Source organism: Sturnira hondurensis, unplaced genomic scaffold (assembly GCF_014824575.4).
Source record: "Sturnira hondurensis isolate 20B ecotype Veracruz unplaced genomic scaffold, ASM1482457v3 Scaffold0016663, whole genome shotgun sequence".
Classification (NCBI taxonomy): Eukaryota; Metazoa; Chordata; class Mammalia; order Chiroptera; family Phyllostomidae; genus Sturnira; species Sturnira hondurensis.
In genome coordinates this window covers 6,006,501-6,025,929 of record NW_028089294.1, presented here as the reverse complement: position 1 = coordinate 6,025,929, position 19,429 = coordinate 6,006,501, and the positions used below count along the sequence as shown (strand labels likewise).

The 19,429-nt window shown below is 48.1% G+C and overlaps 1 protein-coding gene across 1 annotated transcript in view; it reads right to left on the bottom strand.

Moving 5' to 3' along the window:
* Positions 1–19,429, bottom strand: part of PRKCE (protein kinase C epsilon) — a 477,122-nt gene that overhangs the window by 375,601 nt on the left and 82,092 nt on the right. The window lies entirely within an intron of this gene.

Below are 19,429 nucleotides of genomic sequence, written 5' to 3'. Positions count from 1 at the left end.
TCTTGTATCCTGCAGTCCCAGCAGAAGTGGGCCGACAGTTTCACCCACCAACATTCGTACAAGTGGGCTTTGCCTTAAGAAATTCAAATTAAGAAAACCAGTATTTTAAAAGCGGACAACTTAGAGATGACTACTGTTGGTGTGGAGGGACTGCTGGTTCCTCCGGAGACTCCCAATAACGAGAGCCCCCAGGCAAAGCACTGCCTTCACCCCCGTGGTGGGCGCCCACAGGCCTTTCTTGAGAACGATTTCAACAATAATCTAAGGCATCTGCACTGAAGGAATCACACTTTGCAACCACCAAGATTCCTTCTAGTTAGGAGACAATATGATCTGATATTAAAAATCAGAACCACCCTAAGACATAAGCTAGACGGGAGCATAGGGGAGAATGGAGTTCCTTAAAAGGAGTTCAGATGGAAATGGAGAAATCCCAAGCGCGTAGCCAAGCACCCACCACAACACACAATACAGGACACTTCCAATGTGTTCGCTGTAGTTTGGGATTCTTTCAAAAAGTTTTACAACTTTTCCTTCCACTGTGAAAGAGACCCTATCGCTGGCCTTTCTCCTCGCCGATAAAAACAGTAGATCAGACTATTTAACACGATCTCTTAGGTCTCTCCTGACTGTAGGGCTCACCGGGTCTGGGCAGGAGGGTCGGCGGCAAAGAGACCAGGGGCTCCTGACAGCAGAAGCAGCATGAGGCGATGCCACCAGGGGAGACGGGAGAATCGCCCCTAGACTAGATATGACAGAATCCAAAGGCTGAAACTTTCAGAGAAAAGGAAAACCAGTGAGGGCTGAGATGGTTGTGAGAGGACATCAAGAGAGAGAGGTGGGACGCAGCCGAAACCTTGACATTTCCTGCGCTTGGCTGTGTAGCACTAGGTCGGGATTCAAATGATGGGGATGAGGAAGGTTATGAGATCATTTCAGCCCCCGCCCTTTGGCATAAGCCCGGGCGCAATCTTCTACCAGACAGGTCTCTACTGTTTTGTGCCACCAGGGTTCCTTTTTATCTGAGGAGGAAACGCTTTTCCCATGCACAGGCCCAAGACAAAGCACACCGAGTTTGACAAGGACCAAAGAAAGACCACCTCAAGGAGTTCTCCCGGCATAACTTTGGCCACTCTGGGCCTTACAGCCTGGGGCCCTCCCACGGGGGCTTTCTCTCCTCATCCTGCCACTTCCCCATCTGTAATATGGGCCAACAGGTGTCTGGTAGATTGCTGTGTAGATAATAGGGTATCCACTTAGAGCACTCAGTGAGCACTTGTAGTGGTAGCTCCTATACTGATGGAAGAAATTGAAGGCATCGGCACAATCTCAGGTCTGCGGGCCCACAGGACACCCCACAAGGTATCTTTCAGACACCTACCTTCTTTGCCTTCCCAGGCCAGTGCTTCTAAAGAGATCCAAATGTAAGAGGCCAAGTTGATCCCATTGAAAATACTGTCCTTTGAAAGCTTCTGAGAATACTAGAGAGACCGGACATTCTGCAAAGAGCCTCCTTCAGAGCCTCTGAAAGCACCCAGCTCATCTCATCCCACCCCAGTGACAAAGGTCAGATGGGAGTGAAAGAGAGACGGAGCAGGGGCAAAGGCAGGAATTCAGCATAAACCCAAGAGTTATTCAGCAGGTCGCCAGCTTTCCCAGCACAGCGGCTCCCACTAGCATCTGGCAGTGTCCCCAGAGGCACAATCTCTTCCCACAGGAATAAAGGCCCCCTCAGCCCAAAGGTAGCATCCCCAATGCATCAGAAGTAAGAGTGCTCGGCAAAATGCTTTCCTCTTCCCTCCACTGATGCGAGTGAAAATCTTAATGTGCTTGTAAAACATTTTTGATATGATACAGTGACAATGGCCCATGACAGCCACTTTCCTGGAGAGGGTGGAGTGCCAACCAGGGCCCCAGGTGAGTGAGCGGAATGGAAACGTGAACCGGGCTGGACCATCCATCATCAACCCTGACTGCAGGATCCCCTGATGGTTAGCAGGAACTTGCTGGGAGGTCCTGAGGGAAAAATGGACTGGAAAAACAAAGAGACCCGGACTCTGCTCTTCCGATTCTCAGAAGGGACTGATGGGATGCAGACGATGCTTGCTGAAGCAGAAAGGGGGAGATAGGGCAGGGCTCTGGGGACAGGATACGGCAGCGTGAGGCCCAGAAGAAGAGCCTGAGATCAGATAAGGAGGTGATCTCATATACAGTAAAAGGCCAAGGACTTGCAGGAGGGAAGGACAAGCTTGGAACAGAAGATGCTGGCCAGAGAGAAGGGGGAGGGGAGGGGAGAGGGAAAGACCCGTGGCCAGGGTCTGATGGGGAGCCAAGGCTCGGTCCACCAGACTCAAAGTGAGGCTGGCTGGAACCTTCCTCTGACTAGAGGCTTCAGAGTGATTCTACATCTACACAAGCCTCAGGCTCTCCGGCAAAATGGAGATAATAACAGCTTAGACTCCCAGAAGTTGTGAGGACGATGTAAATATAAGGTAGGTAAAGTGCTTGGGACGAGAATACGCAACAAATGGCAGCTATTGATGGTATTAAGAGTTGCAAAGCCACCCAGGAGCATGTCATCTTTTCTGATGTTGGACTTTTTTGTTTTTGTGTTTGTGTTTTTAAGGAAAACTACCCTTTCTAGACTTCAAACTGCTTGAGAACTTGTTGGGGGACAAGAGCAGGTATTTAAAGTCTCCATTAACACAGACCACAGAATAGTGTCCGGAGGGCTGCTGGTAACAGAGGTGAGGCCAGCTCTGGACTCTGGCACCAGACGTGTGTTTCCTTGCGTGCCCTTGGCCGCCAGAACCCTCAGCACCCCGTCTGATACCCAGACAGGGTAATTACAGGTTGGAGAGTGGAAACCCAGAGCGGGAACCTGCACACCCCTCCCCCCCGAGGACAATCTCAGGGTCAAGAAGGCTTGCCCTCTGGACTTCCACCAGAAGGGCTCCTCCACCTACTCTTCTAGTGAGGGATTCTAAGTTCATTGTGCTTCAAGCCAGAGTCCCCAAAAGCCACATAACTGGATCTTGCCAGCTTAGCCGCTGACCCAATTACCTTAAACATGTCACACCTCGGTGTTCAATCCTCCACATTTCTAAAGGCTTTTGTTGCCAATGAATTGATGTCCATTACACCCCTGGCTCCTCTGTGTAAACTCCCACATGAGAAAATGACTTTAGAGAAATGCGGCAGGGAGAATTCCGCCTCCTGAAGAGCCGGGAGATTTTTCCCTTTCTGATCAAGAGAGCTGTGTAATTAACCTGGTTTTCATCTCCCGGATGCCGAGAAGTTCAAAACCGGCGCCATGCTCAATCAGAGCCAATACATTAGCCAATTTCTTTCCATTTGTGGCCTCAACTTTCTATTTATGTTTGTTAACCTTCTTTTATAAGGTGCTTCCATCCTTCGGAGACAAAGGCAGGTTGAGAATCAAGGAAAAGCAAAACATTCTACCCCTAATATCTTCACCGTTTCTCATGCTGCCTTCTCCTGGAAACCTTCCCTGACCAGCTCCGTCCCCGGTGATCTCTGCTTCCCAGTGCAGCATTTCCAAATACATCCTCTTACCTGTGCATGGGGTGCTCTCCCTAACTAGCTCCTCAGCTAAGACTCAAGGGCTGCGTCCTATGCTTTTCAGTAAGTAACTCCCATAGAATCTAACCACAGCCACACGTTTGCAACTCAAAGAATAGCAGGTGCTGTGCAGATCACCCAGTACAGAAGCTGCGAGCAACCTAACCCAGGATTTCCCCCAGACCGTCCTCCACCTGCCCTGCCCCCACCTCCACATGCTGGACTCCAGCATCCACTCAAAGAGCCCATCATGCCACACAAGGATTATCCCTGTGAGTGCTTTCAGAAGATTACTCACCCACCCTGACTAGCTATTTCTGTCTTACTCCTGAGAGCATAAGCAAAACACTTCTATACTTAAAGGAGTGTAATAACTGACATTTCAGATTAGAGCTAAGAGGAGGCCTGCCCTTAAAGAGATGGCGTTAATTGCTGAACTTGAGGAACAACAGGCATCTCCCAGTCGCTGCCGCCCCTGCTTCCCCAGGGATCCCAGGTGTGAGGGCAGAGGCCCAGCCTCCCAGGAGCTGAGCTGCATGGCGGCCTCTCGGCAGCTCCTGGCTGACCCAGGCTCCTTCCCAGCCCTGCACAGACACAGATAAATCAGCGCCATCTGCCTGGCTCCTCATCTGACACGTGTCAGCTCCTCTCGCAGCCTCCACGCCCCCTCAGCCTAATGTGCTCCATATGCACAGAACCTGGAGTTGGCTCCCTTTCAGAATGGAACAACTCATGGCATATTAAAACGATGACCCCACACACCACTCATTTGGCATTTACCAGCACTGCCTTGTTCTGGCACATTCGTTCCCTGCGTGCGTCTAGAACAGGGGTTCTCAAATGCAGGGCCTGGGCAGGAGAGAGGAGAGAGCTTGGAACATCATATTCAAAATTACCTTTAAGTAGCCGAATTCACTTTGTCATTTCAAAGAGCATGTGGGGGCAGGACATGCCTAAGACTCCAAACGTCGGAGCTTTAATAGAAGGAGGGGAACAAAAACTCGTATGTAAATGCTCACAGCGGCATTATTCATAGTAGCCCAAAGGTGGAAACAATTCAAATCTCCAACTGGTGAACCGATAAACAGAATGCGTTATATCCAAACAATGGAAGATTATTTAACCGTACATCTTACCGCATGGATGAACTTCAAAACTAATACACTGAGAGAAGCCAGATGCAAAAGGCCCCCTATTGTATGATTCCATTTATATGAAATGTCCAGAATAGGCAAATCCAAAGAAACGGAAAGCAGATTGGTGGTTGCCAGCGGAGGAAGACAAGGCAATGGGGCACGATTGCTAATGAGTACGGGGGTTCTTTTTGGGGTGATAAAAGTGTCCTAGAAATTGATTGAGGTGTTGGTTGTACTAAGAACCAATGATATACTAAGAACCAATGAACTGCACATTTTAAATTAGTGAATTGTACGGTGGGTGAATTATATCTCAAAAAAGCTGTTATAAAAAAGGTCGAGAGGGAGTTAAGCAACACTAGCCTGGAGCCAAAGGGCAGGAAGGAGAGTCTCCTCTGAGAACTCATAACACTGAGCACAGCCCCAGTACAACTAGGTGTTTGAATCCTTGCCCACCAGGGCACTAACTCACAAACACAAAGGGCTGATTCACATTTCTATGCAACAGTGTGGCCCTGTTGCTCAAGGCTGCTGTCCCCTCTCTTTTCCCTGGAGGCTTCGCGCCCCTCCCCTCTTTATCTTGTAGCTCTAACACGCTCCCCACAGTCCCTTCACCACATTGCTCCCTTGTTCAAGACACCACACTGGACTCCCCACGGAGCCATGCCACTTTCAGGCGGACGGACTTAATGAGGTGCGCAAACTCCACGGCCTGCAGGTGAGGAGGCTGAAGCCTGAAGACACTAAGTGATGCATCTCAGGACACAGACTGATAAGTCTTCCAGTCAACAAGCATTTATTGAGCATCTACTACATTCCAGGGCGTGCTCAGCGGCAGAGAATACAGCAGCAGACAAAACGTGGTCTCTGTGGAGTTTACATTCCAGTAAGGAAAGGAAATTAAGCAAGTAAATAGATATGTATCTGTGCTTCTTTCAGTATGGTGCGGTCAGCAAAGGCCTCTCTGACAGGGTGGTATCTGAGCAGAGACCTGGTATCGGTGAGGTATGTGAGGGACAACAGGAGCTACCAAGCACCTGATATTCTTTCAGTCCTGACATGTGACTGCAGCGAGATTTTACGGAAGATACTGAAAAGTACTAGAGGGCATCTCCAGGAAGAGTTTGCCAGGCAGAGTCATCTCAACAAGTGCAAAGGCCCTCGGCAGGAAAGGCGCGGAGCAGGTCTTGCTGACAGACTCCCCTTGCTGTACCCAGGGCTTGTACCCCGATGACCCTGGCATTCCAGGGTCTGCCTGGAATGGCATCGGCAATAACATTTATTGAATACTTAGTTTACGCCAGCCATTGTTCTTAAGACTTTTCCCATACAGGGTGGGGCAAAAGTGGGTTTACAGTTGTTCATATGGGAAATAATAATTAATCAGTAATCATACAAGAATAAACTCTGTGTTTCACATACTCACAACTGTAAGAAGTCTACCTTTGCCTGGCCCTATATTAACTCCCTTAACGTTCACTATACGCCTGTGAGGTATGGACTGTTCCTATTCTCATTTTTCAGAGAAGTGAGGTAACTGGTCCAAAGATTGCCCAGTTTCTAAGTGGTGGAGCCAGGACACACAGCCAGGCAGTTTGGATCCAGCCCCCAGACCCTGACCACCAGCCCGTTCAGCCTTGGTTCTGGATAGTAGCCCTTCTCATACGGCACCCTCAGCCTTCCCTGCACCTGCCTCCCCTTTGTCTTCCAATACACAGCTTGTGGATTCCTGGTTTAGGCCTTGCTCATCTGGCACCTCCCTGCTCTTAACATTCTCTCCTCTCAGGGAACTCACCTCTGATCCTACCACCACCTAGAGCTTTAACGTGACCAGGACTCAAAGGCAGTTCCTTTCATTGACGTGTACCGTGCGTTCAGTTTTAACTGTGGCTCTTCCTTGCCATCCTCAGCTCCTCAAGGTCGTCCACTTTGTCTTCTCTCGTTTCCCTTGAAACGTATTAACACTCATTCAGGGATGGGAATGTAGGAAGTTTGCAATAATGGTGTGTTTCATGGAACTGCATGAATCACTCAACTACCACTTTTACGTGTTTTAACAGCTTTATTAAAGTATAATTAACAGACAACAAACTGAACACATTTAAGGGGGTAAACTGATAAGTTTTGATATACATATACACCTGTAAAATCATTACTATAATCAAAATCATGAACACATTCCTCAGCCCCTGAAGCCTCCTCCAACGTGTCTGTACCCTCCTCCTTCAAAATCTCCGCCCTCCCCACAACCTCCTTCCCAGGCCAGCCACTGTCGCTCCAGAACAGTTCGCATTTTCAAGAATTTTATAAGAGTGGGATCATACAGTATGTTTATTTTTTGATCTGGCTTTTTCACTTTAAATAATCATTTTCAGACTCATATACTCATTCTTCTTGATTGCTAAATAGCACTCCATTGTATGGATATACCACCATGTGCTTCCCCATTCATCTCTTAATGGACATTAGAGTTCCTTCCAGTTTCGGGCTGCTACAAATACAGCTGAGAAGCACATGCACGGATAACACTTTGTATGGACACATGCTTTTCTTTATCTTGGGTGAATGCCTAGGGTTGGAATGCCTGGGTCACATGGTAAGTTTGTGTTTAATTTTGGTAAAGAACTGCCAAACTATTCTCCAAAGCAATTGTATAATCACCATTTTTCTACCCCTGAAACTCTGCATTTTTCCATCTTCTACAGTCCATCCCGGTATTTCTTTTCCAGCTAAACCACCAGAGCCTGAGGGCAGGAGCCCCTTAATCCTCTTCTTCCTTCCTTCTCCATTATCCGGTTGGTATTTGGGGACATGGCCTTTTTAAGCCCGAGGATATAGAAAATAGGGTGGATTTCCATCTGTTAAGCAAATGTTTATCTCTGTCTTAACAAGATTCATCCCCATAAGCCTCAGCAGGAACTGGAGGGAGCGTCATGTTTTAAGAATTTGGTAGCCACCCCTCCCCATGGTCAGTCTATATGGTTCTTGGCAGTTCACTGTGCGTCTAGTCAATACCCAGGAGCCAGTGGTTGCAAACTCATTAGCCACACCCATACCTTTTTATTATACCCAGCAGTGGAGGTTCAAAATCTCCTGTGATCTTCCCAACACCAAAACTTCTCCCCCTCCTATTCCCCTCTTCTCTTCTCCTCCTCTCCACCTTCCTCATTTCTCCCCATGCCAGTCAGCTCTAACCTCCTTCAGGGCGGTCCTCCTAATGACTGTTTGGGTCATTTCTTTAATACACAACAGAGAAGGCTTGCATTTCGTGGGGCAACTAGATTTGTGTCCGTGCTAACATCTGTAGAACACGGTGCCAGGGGCTAAAGGGGATGAAAAAAAAGGTTAATGCTGCACTCATATACCATGAAGTCCAGAGCAAGGGTGAGACACGGTTAAAATGAAAATACACGTAATGGCCCGGTAATTGCCATTAGAAATCTGAGCCAAATATAGTGGGGCTGGCCAGGCAGGAAAAGGAGAGGAGCAGAAGTTTCCCAGCAAAACAGCCGCCATGAATAGTCACTTTGGCATGGAGCCCCTTATCTTTAGCAGGTTAGGGGGCTCAAGACATTCAAGACCAACACGGATGGGGTTTTGCAATGTTTGCTTAAAACCTAACTCACCACGAAGACACCTCCCTTCCTTCCATTTCCTGGGCTGCAGTGGGGCACCACTGTCCATATGGAAAATAATCTAATAATTAATAAATAATAATATGAGTAAACTGTGTTTTGCATACTTACAACTGGAAGGCTACATGTGCCCCACCCTGCATTTGCTGCACATTTGCTAGGTGCTGTCGTGTACCACAGAACAAGATGGTCAACATCAGCACTGCTGAGGATCTTCCAGTGCAGAGAAAGATAAGGACAAGGTGCCCTGATGGAGTATGCTGGGGACCACAGGAGATGCACACAGAGAGCTGTCAGGGGGCCAGGGAGGCAACACAGGATATGCTGGGCTGAAACCAGGCAATCAGCCAAGCACTCTGCCCTCTCTTCCAGACCCTCCTTGCTGGGCTACTCAGAGCATCTCCATACTCGATGTTGCTACTCCCCTGCCTTGCACTAGTGGTGGAAATATCCCGGAAGCCCCTGACAATCAGGTGCCTGTCCAGGAAAGTCCTCCCCTTCTCACAGCCCTGTGATCGCTTCCTCAGCCCAGCTTGAAGTTGGCAGCCTCTCTTAGCACCGCATTGTGGACCATATGGCACTACAGCTGATGCTGCATGACGCAGGACAGCTCTGCTTTCCAATCCACGTCAGCCCCAGCCACGGGGACACTGTGGCATTTAAATGGCAGCAAGGGACCTCCGATTGGGATGGGGAAGCTAAATTAGAAGCCTGTAACATGTTTGAAACAGCTACGTGAAGGATGAGCATGGAGGCAGGGCTGTGAGGGGGCCGGGGACAGCACACTGATATTTATTTATCATACTGCAGGCAGGAAACCAGGCCACCCAGGGGGACTAGGTGTGTGTGTGTATGTGTGTGTGTGTGTGTGTGTGCGTGAGTTCTCAGAGCTATGAGCTTAAAGGAACATTTTCCTTCTGCACGGCCTGGATGGAGGCCGATTGCTAACAGAGGAAGACAGGAAAGCCCATGGAGAATAACACACACATCCCAGACACTCTAGAACACTCACAGCCAAAAGTCCTTGGGGCCAGGAACTCTTTTTCTGACTACGGGCAACTCAGCTGCTTTATAAACATATTCTAGCAGATAACACACTCCCACATGAAGCAAGGCACTGATCTAGAAGTCACACACCTGGTCTTCTTGCCTCTGCAGATGGAAGAGAAGAAAGTAAAAGCATCTGTGCCGACAGCACAGATACCTCTGAGCCCTTGCACCAGAATTCACACTCTTCTCACAGGCCCTCACTCAAAGCCCACCTTCCACTATTACAGATGCATTTCATCGGCTTGGCAGAAGTGGTAGCAACAACTATCTACCCTCAACTCACTGCAGACCTGCTGACCCCTAAAAGAGCAAATTCACAGGGAGACATGCCTCACAGTCAAGGGTCAGGCAGGTGTAGGACTTTTTCGCATCCCAATTCAACTGGAAAGATGTTTTTGAACAACTGGGGGAATGTGAGTGTGGTTTCAGTCTCACGATACGGAGGCATTACTGTTGATTTGTTAGCTATGATAATGGCCTGGTGGTTATGCAAGAAATGTCTTTATTGTTTAGAGATGCAGTTGGAAATATCTGGGAGAAGAATGTGATGATGTCTGGAATTGGCTTTAGAACACTTCTGCAAAATGAAGAAAAATGTTAAAAATCTGGATGTTAGGTACATGAGACTTCATCATTCTGCTTGCTCTGCTTTTATAGGTATGAACATATTAATAAGAAAAAAAGTGTAAAAAACTCCAGGCAGCGAAATACGCTACAGGCATACCAGGGGGCATGAAGCTGACCTCCTGACCTGCGGGAAAGAGTCAGAAAATGTAAAACGCAAACCAGGATCTCAAACAGCCTGGGCCAAACCTCAAGGTGATCTTGAAGACTCCGAATTACAGCCAACCACACTTAATCAACAGTCATAATTATGACTATTGGTACCAAGAAGATACTAAATTATTTTTTTCAGTTGACTGGAGTACAAGGGAGTCATTTCTACCTAAAAACATGGCCAGAAATGCTTTAGTTTTGTTTTAGTTTAGTACTTAATGGAATACAAAGTTTCAGTCTTTGGTGCAATTGGTCCTCAAAGTGTAATCCCTGGACCAGTGGTTTCAGCATCACCTGGGGATTTGTTGGAAATGCAAAATATCCAACTCCACTCCGGAGCTCCTGCAATCAGCAACTCTAGCCCCCCGTGCTTTAACAAGCCTTCAGGTCTCTCCGATGCTTATTAACACGAGGTGCCGGATGAACCAGACATCACCCTGAGCCTGTTACACACACAGTGGGGGTATAAACACACACACACACACACATACTGTGTCCTATATTCAGGGCCCTGGCCAGAAAACTGGTTGGGGGATAGACAAAATGACACAGCCCCACTAAATGCATGGGCTCCGGGAAGCCTCATAAACCCTGGGGGCCCTCCCCCTCCGTCCAAGCTCCACAAAGCCCATGAACAGCAGGCGCCCCATCTGTAGTTCAAAGGATGCACACTCCATTAAAACGGATCGTAAATGGATTACATAACCCTCCAAATCCCAGCCACCCGGCAAACCCTACTGACAGCATCGGGCCGGCAGCTGGAGGCTCCTCCAGGCACACGGAGGAGGGGGCAGGTACCTGGGTCAGGGTGACCTGACTGTCTGCCTGTGTGGACAGAAGATAACATGCCTGCAGGTGCAGGGATGAGGTGGGGCAAGGGAAGTCGGGGGGACGCAGCAGGAAAACAAGTCCCTGCTTCAGTGTTTCATTCATAAAACCACAGCCTGGTTTAGCTGAATAACAGAGATCCCTGAGACCAGTTTTCAGATTTAAAGGTGAGAAAACTTAGGTTCAGAGATGATGGGATTGTCCTAATGTCTCACAACCAGTGAGTGCCAAAAGGAAAGAAAAGTCCCGCTTCCCTGGGTCCCAGTGCTGATTTGTTCCATTAAACATGGGGGAGGGGAGGGAGAGGGCCATCTGAGCAGGAGTTCAGCACAGACAGGGCTACAGGGAGGGTAGAGGAGACAGCCGGGAGGCCCAGAAAGGGGCAGGCAGTCTACGGGAACAGCATCTGAAAGCAGTTTGGGGTGAGAAGGATGAAGGAATTTGCTAAGGGTCACAGGATTAGTTTGTAGCACTTTGAGCCCCCCTGCAGCCAGTTGGCATCAATCAGTGTCAGACTAATGAGCCATTCACCTACCACAGACCTGGACAAATGACGGGGCACAGAATGGGCAAGTTCTGAAGCGTGGGAGGAAGGACAGAAATGCCTAACGCACACATGGGGGCCTGGCTAGGGCAGCCCTGTGAGGGGGCCTCTGGGAGATGGGTTGGCAACATGGGGACACTGGGCTCTAAAACGGGGGCTTGGGACCCTGAAAAGTCAAGGCAAACAAACGGGGCCCATATCACCAACTGCTCAGACTTCGTCAACAACTGACTTCTCCCCCAATGGAAAGAGGGAGTGGAAATAACCAAGGATATTTCTCATTTGAATCAATTTAATAATTCATCATGGAAACTCTATCTAGGCACAAGTGGGGACATAGACATGATAAGATATGGCCCTATTCTCAAGAAATTTGCAGGGTAGTTGGGAAAGTAGGTGTGTACAAACCGTCTTAACAGAATGATATAATGATATGATAGGAAGATAACTAACACACCCTGAACAATTACCAGATGTCTCCCACACAGGTGTGCTTTCATCTCAATTAATATTATTATGTACTATGCATCATCTCAGTCATGTCCCATGTCAGATAATCCTCAGAACAACCCGTGCCGTATGTGCCATTATGACGGATGAAAAACCTGAGGTGAGACATGAGCACAGCTTTGTCAGAGGATGATGAGTGGGAGGCCATCCCAACACAGGGAAGAGCAGGCGCACAGGCACGGAGACTGGAGAGCCTAGGGGCCCTTAGCACCGAGGGCAGTCCACAGTGGTGGCCACTGAGATGGGATAGGAAAAGAAACCAAAAAGGAAAAAAAGCAAGATGCAGCGGGCATTCAATGCGAAGGTAAGGAATTTGAACTCTCTGTCTAGGTAGCAGCAGAGAGTCAGAGAAGTTTCCAGAGATAAAGAGTGAGCTATCAGCACTGCGACACTGCTCAGGCTGGCTCTGAGGGCGCAGAGGCCACCAAGGGGCAGCCTCCATCACTACCCCAGTGAGTGATGTAGGACTTGGTTTAACTTTTGCCACCAAACTCTGTGCCATCAATACTGAGCAATTCCCATATGCAAGCCCTGTTCTACATACTTCCATGTATGACCTCACTGAATCCTCAGAGCAGTCCTACAACGAAGGAAAAGAAAACTAAGGCAAAAAAGTGTTAAATACCCTGCCCAAGATCAAGTACAAGAAGCTTTATATCATTTCACTTAATCCTCCAACAACCTTGACTGGATCAGAGAAGTCACCTAACTTGCCCAGCTTGGTCTCTCTGACCCCAAAGCCATACCTACCCTGGGACACAGCTGCCCCCTAGCGCAGTGGAGCTACAGATATTGGTATGGAAAGGAGGAATCATGCATGGTGAAATTAACAGGACACACACAGGGCCACATATTGTATGTTTCTACTTACATGAAATATCCAGAGCAGGCCAATCTACAGAATCAGAAAGCAGATGAATGTTTGCTGGGAGTTGGAGGAGTGAGGGGGCTGACTGCTTTCCGTGGTGATGAAAATATTCTAGCCCTAGGTAGTCTAGGTAGTGGTGATAGTCACCCAAAACTGTGAATACCCTAAATGTCACTAGTGGTATATTCTGTGCTGTGTGTATTTTATCACAATTAAAGTACCCTAATAGGAAAGAACAACCCTCCGGGTATGAGGACAAGGGAATTGTTGAAGTGGGTACATTATTCACTACCTGGACTTAAGAAGCTAGAAAAATCAGCCATACTGAAAGAGCTCAGGCCTCAGACAAGTAAGGTCTCCTTTATTCCAGAATAGATGTTCTCCTCAAAAAGTCCTCACCCTTTTACATAGTCCTTGTCCCCTACAAGTATCTCTGAAAGAATGCTGAGTGTGGTCAAAGGTACAAGGCATTTATATTACCTTCCTTCTTTCAACCAATGTCCTAGCTTCTGGGAGCATGTGTGACAAAGCGGTGGTTTAGTGCAGCGTTTGAAATCCAAGACTCTAGAAAGAAGGCAGAGTCGTGTTCCAGCCTGAGTTCCATCGTCTACCACTTGTGAGACTATGGAAAACTCAGTTAGCCTTACTAATTATAGTAGTTATGCTTCACAAGATTTTTACAAAAAGGAAATGAAATCGTATTCATAAAATACTTATGTGTTAAGTGCTCGTTATGTGGGTTATGATTGTACAATATAAGTGCTGGGATAGGCAATTCACATTGCACAAACGCCATTCCGTACCTAGCACCGGGTGGAGTCCCTCCCTGAGGCTGGCGAGGCCCTCGTCATGACTTCCCCTAGTTGACGCTGGATGAGCTTCCGATCGGTCAGCACGTGTCCTTTAGCAGAGCTGTATCCACAAGTTGCAACCCGCGTGGTAACGACACTTAATGATAGACATTTAGTCCCAACTAAACCAAGGCCTAGCAAGATGGAAAAAATGCATATTCCGAAGATGGCCTCTCTCAGCTTTGGACCACACTGTACACTTTGTTTGTGACATATTTCCTTCCTGAGTATGTTTTGCTCAGCCTGACAGCGAACAGGTTGGCTTTTCTGAGCAAACGCCCACAGTGGGGCAAGAATACACTACAATCCTGTCCCCCACCACCACTGTTTTGAAGCCCAGACAGTCTGCGCTGCACCACTTACTTGCCTTCAAAGGCACAGCATCTCTAGTGACTCTCCAATTGTGTGTGCCTTGGGGCGTCTACTCCTTCAGGACAGGACTGTCCTCCCTTCCCCCAACCCAGCACAAAGCCTGGCCTGCCAGGCTGAACTTCCTGTTGAATCAAATTGATTAATGCCTGTGAGCAGCTCTGAGAAGCCCTAAGCTAGGAACTGGACAATGGGGATGACAGATCTGAAAAGCCAGAGAGTGTGCCCTCCCTAATGAAGCTGGGTAAAGCAACACCAGGTGTTCGAGTCACGCCACGGAGATGCAATCGTGGAGAGGAATCGCATTTTGCAGAGTCAGGGGTGCTGGCAGCAGCCTGCTTGCCAGGCACAGGGGTTTCTTTAATGAAATCCAGAGGACGAGAGTGATGAGCAACACATGTGCGAAGCTTGCTCATGCTCTCACATGCAGCTGAAGGCGGAGGAGACTCAGAGGGGTTGGCACCACACCCTGGTTCCGCCACTTCCAAGGCTGGATGACCTTGGATAAATGATCTGATCTCTCTGAACCACAGTTTCTTCATCTGTAAAAAGGAAGTGATACTGTATACCTTACAGGATTGTTGTGAGTGTTGCATGAGCCCAAGTACAGGCAGTGCCTGGCATACAGCCGCCGATCAAACGAATTCTTTCCAATTACCTGCCACCTGGCCTTTCAGGACCTTTAAGTGCAGAATCCTGTAGTGATCAGTGGTTAGCAATGGATAACCTACAAAAAGCATCCAATTCTTGTACATCAGATATCTGATAAGGGTTAATATCCAGAATATATAAAGAACTCTACCTGGCTGGTGTAGCTCAGTGGATTGAGCACGGGCCTGCGAACCAGATGATCGCGGTTCGATTCCCAGTCAGGGCACATTGCCTGGGTTGCAGGCAGGTTCCCTGCAGGCCAACTCCCAGCAAGGGACGCACGAAAGGCAACCATACATTAATGTTTCTCTCCCTCTCCTTCCCCTCTGAAGATAAATAAATAAATAAAATCTTTAAAAAAAAAAAAAAAAAAGAACTCTAACAGCTCAACAACAATAAAAACACCTGCTTAAAAAATGGGCCAAGGACTTGACTAGACATTTCTCCGAAGCAGACATATAAAGGGCTGAGAAGGACATGGAAAGAGACTCAATATCCCTAACAATCATTAGGGAAATGCAAGTGGTGGCTATTATCAAAATAAATACACAAAACAAGTATTAGCAAAGACGTGGAGGAGTCGGAACACCTGTCCTGCTGGTGGGAAAACAATGCAGCCACTATGGAAACCAGAATTACTGTGTATTCCAGCAACTCTGCTTCTCAGTTTACATGAGAAGTGAAAGCAGCCTTGGCTGGTGTGGCTCAGTGGACTGAGTGCTGGCCTGCGAACTGAAAGGTTGCCGGTTCGATTCCCAGTCAGGGCACATGCCTGGGTTGCAGGCCAGGTCCCCAGTAGGGGTCACGTGAGAGGCAACCAGACATTGATGTTTCTTTCCCTCTCTTCCTTTCTCCCTTCTCTCTATAAATAAATAAATAAATTAATTAAATCTTTAAAAAAATTGAAAGCAGGGCCTCTAGGAGACATTCAAAGACCTGTGTTCCTACCAGTGTTATTTGCAACAGTCAAAAGGAAGAAGCATTCCAAGTGTCCTTTGATGAATTAATGAATAAATAAACTCATATACACACAATGGACCATTATTCAGTCTTAAAAAGGAAAGAAATTCTGACTCATGGTGCAACATGGTTGAACCTTGCGAACATCATGCTAAGTGAAATAAGCCAGGCACATATAGACAAACACTGTGTGATTCCATTTATACGAGATACTTAGGTACTAAAATCACAGACAGAAAGTAGAAGATGGTGCCAGGGGCCGGGTGCAAGGGGAGTGGAGAGTTAGTGTTTAATGGACACAGGTTCTAGTTTACAGGATTAAAAGTTATGGACATGAAGGGTGGTGATGGTTCCACAACAGTGTGAGTGTACTTAACGCTACTGAACTATGCCCTTAAAAATGGTGAAAATGAAAAGGTGGAGGGATGGAAGGGCATCTACTGGTAGTTACCAAACAGCCATGGGGATGCGAAACGCAGCATGGGAAACATAGCCAGTAATATGTAATGTCTCCGTAGGGTGCCATGTGGATGCTGGAAATATCAGAGGGATCACTTTGTAAGTGCACAATTGTCTAACCACCAAAGAACGAGAAACAAATGTCCTGGCCTCAAGAGGTTACAGTCTCTGAGGAAATGAGATGAGCACATGCGCAGCAAGGCTGGGTACAACCCAAGGTGGGTCGGTGTTGGAGAAGTCAGAGAAGGGGGTAATCAGTGCAGCGGCAAAGTCAGGGAGACCATGGGGGAGGCCATGGGAACTGAGGCTTTGAAAGGTAGGAAGAGTCTGGAGCTGCTGGGGAGATAGAGGAGGGCATTCCGGGCCTGGGACTGGGAGAGGGGACATAAGGGCCGAAACGTGGTATGTTCCCGAGACAACGGGAAAGTCTGTCTCCTTAGAGAGAAGGAGAGGGTTGAGAAATCATTTCTGTAGACAGGACAGAGATGTGTAACGCAGTCTTGAGAAAACTGGGTAAAATGTCCACGGGATACTGGGGGAAGAGGGGAACCTGGAGTGCTCTGGAGAGGTGCACGACACCATGTGTTCATTCTGCACGGTCCTTGCCCGGTACTTTCCATGACAAACAGAGTCACCTCCTCACATTTCAGTGGGGTGGAAACCGAGGCGGGGGTGCTGAGCCACTCAGCTGGTGACGCACATCTCATGAGCTGCAGAGCCGGGAACTGCCCCACTCCTGACTCCGGGCATCAAAGTATGAACTCTTTTGTTTTCTTGTCCTTTGTTCTACAAATATTTATTGACCCTATATGCCAGGCACTCACTCTTCTTGACACTGAGGTTGGGAAAGACTGCAGAAGGAACAGGGTCAGGGAGGAAAACCAGGAACTCAGTTTGGTCAGAAGACGCGTGAAAAGCTTATTAGAGCAGGCAGATATGCGAGTCTTAAAGGAGAGGTTTGGACAGAAGTAAAACTTTAGGTATTTGAAGCCATGAAACTGGGTATAGCTGGTAGTTTCCCTACAAATACAAATAAAAGCTCAAAGAGAGAAAGCGGGGAGGGGCAGGAAAGAGAAGCCCCCAGAAAGGAGAGACCGGCAACCTTAGGATTGCTGCCTCATGTCCCGCCGATCCACCACCCGATTTCTTCCAGCCATCGCTCTCGGGCACGTGATGATTGGCATGTTCATATGAGAGCAGTCACAGCTTGTGACTTTTCTAGAATGACCTCTTAGGTCATCCGCTTAAATTGGCACAGTGATACAGGGCTAGAGGGACTTGAGACAAAGTGAGAAACATGTAAGATGCTGAACAAATGGAAATACAGACACTGGAACTCTGATTCTCAGAAAGAACCCTAATGTTGTTCTGGTTTCCACATGTCACTGCTGTCCTGATACCAGGGACACCCCAAGGGGCGGGTCTAACCCATCGCCTCCCCAAAAGACAAACTGACAGGTTCTCCATCCCCAGGCCTCCCATTAACCACCAGAAACAAAACTGACTGGGATTAGACGTGAGATTTAAAAAACTGGAATGTCATGTCCACTTCCATTGGGGGGTAGACATCTGCATAGACCATAAACACAGAAAAGCAAAACCTCCACGTGTTTCAGTTTAAATTAGAAAGCTTCCTTGAATTACACAGCAAGGTCGGGAGGTCAGAGGCCCACAGGGCAGAATGAGTGATGTGGACGGGGCAGAGGGAGGAAAAGTGGTTTGGAGCAGGGACGAGAATGCTAAACCCACCAGAGCAGATGCGGGGAGGAAGCCTCAGAGGCCGTGATTCCAGGCACAGGGTCTGGGGCCACTGCAAGGAGAGGCGCAGCGGGCTGCTCAGAGCTCAGTGAGACATGGGGCATCTGTGTCCCGGGGCTGCTGTCCCAGCCCTACGGCTCCCCACCACCACCCACCTCCATCGCTGCAGGAAGGGGGCAAATGTGCAGGGTGAAGTGATTTCCAGGACCCCCAATAACAGACAGGGACAATTATAAGATGTGACTGATCTCAGAATCCCCAGAAAGTGGCCCTGCACACCTCCCCTCCACACCCTTCCCCACACCGCACTCCACAGCGTGTCTAAAATTCCACTCAGGGAGACCTGTTCTTTGGGTTCAATCAAGGGCACATTGGTATCGCCTGGAGAACTTTGAAAACTACCATCGCTGGGGAGTCCCAGCAGACTCCCAAATGAGAATCACCAGAATTGAAATCAAGCAAATGCATTTTTAAAAACCACTTCGTATGATCTTAATGTGTGGACATAAGTGAGAGAAAAACATTGCCTACTCTAGGAAGCTTTTTTGGAAAGCAAAATTGTAGATTCTCTACCTCATGGTACTAATAACAGTCACTACCCTTGACTGAGAGGCTCTTGCATTTCCAACGCTGAGCTGTGTACTGATGCATATTGTCTCTATTATTTCTCACATCAAACAACCCAGTTGGTATTATTATTCCCATCTTACAGATGAGGAAACTAAGCTCAGAAACATTAAGCAAGTTACCCAAGGTTAGCTACCTTGCGATGGGGCAGCATTTGAACCCAGGACTATCTGCCTCTTTCCTATACATCATCCATTAGATGCACTATCGAAAAAACTACAGCCAAGTCCACAATCAACTTAGCTCCCAAGAGGCAGGCTCCTTCCTGTACATTCAGGTCTCCGCACCCTTCACCAGGGCCCTGCAATGAGGTCATTCCGGCACTCTGGCCGCCTCTGTCCAAGCCAGCTTCCTATTTTGATGGCTCAGAAGCTGACAGAACATCTGTAGAGTCCAGGGCCGGAATCGAGCTCTCTGTAGTCAGCTAACGTGGGTGTGTTGGCTCACACTATTTGGACTAAACAGAATCGAAGCAACATTGTGCTTGGGGCAGGGTTTGGAAAAGCAGCAGTGCCAGGAGGGGAAAGACCCACTCCCACAACATGGATGTGAGGAGTAAGTCAACGTACACAGATGCAGCCCGGCAGGGTGGGATCTGAAAGATAAACCAGAGCTGGCTCAGTGGGAAGGGATGAGCTAACTTCCGACTTCAGCTTCTCCTGGTTTTTTTCTCCAGAGCAACTTCAAAGGCAGAAAAGCATCAGCCTAGCCTGGAAGGCTACTGGGTCTTCTGTCTGTGAGGGTGCGAAAAAGCAGAAAAGGAGGAAGACTTTCGAGACATTGTCCTTGGCTGACTGTTTATTCTGACTCTTGGAGGTTTAACC